The sequence below is a fragment of the Quercus lobata genome, chromosome 11, assembly GCF_001633185.2.
Source record: "Quercus lobata isolate SW786 chromosome 11, ValleyOak3.0 Primary Assembly, whole genome shotgun sequence".
Lineage (NCBI taxonomy): Eukaryota > Viridiplantae > Streptophyta > Magnoliopsida > Fagales > Fagaceae > Quercus > Quercus lobata.
This window is the reverse complement of record NC_044914.1, coordinates 52,991,968-52,992,429: the sequence shown is the minus strand read 5'-3', so window position 1 is coordinate 52,992,429 and position 462 is coordinate 52,991,968.

The window sequence follows — 462 nt, the reverse complement described above, 5'->3', positions numbered from 1 at the left end:
TTGTGCGCAAGTCACATAAATCTCCTCAAGGCAAAAATGCGATTCCTCCTAAGCAATAAAATACCATTATAAGTGTTTTAGTATCATAAAAGGATCCTTTACTCTTACAAAACAAGTAAAATAGATGTTCATAATATTCACAATGAGAAAGAGATTGAAATAGAATATTTAAGGCTTATCTTTTATCGTATAAACATTTTAAAGAATTCCTTCACTTGCTACCCCGGGCGTACTGTCATGGGATCCCGGGGCGTACTGTCGTGGGATCCCGAGGCGTATTAGGCCTGTAAGAACCCAGAATCTCTGGTTCTCTGCACTATACAATCTTTCTCCATGCTTGTTATGCAATGGAGTTTTGTCCTTTCCTTTTACCTCTATAGGTCCTACACAAGAACAACTATACAATGCACATATCTTCAAATAATTGTTAATTTCTTAGATTAGAATATATATATATACACA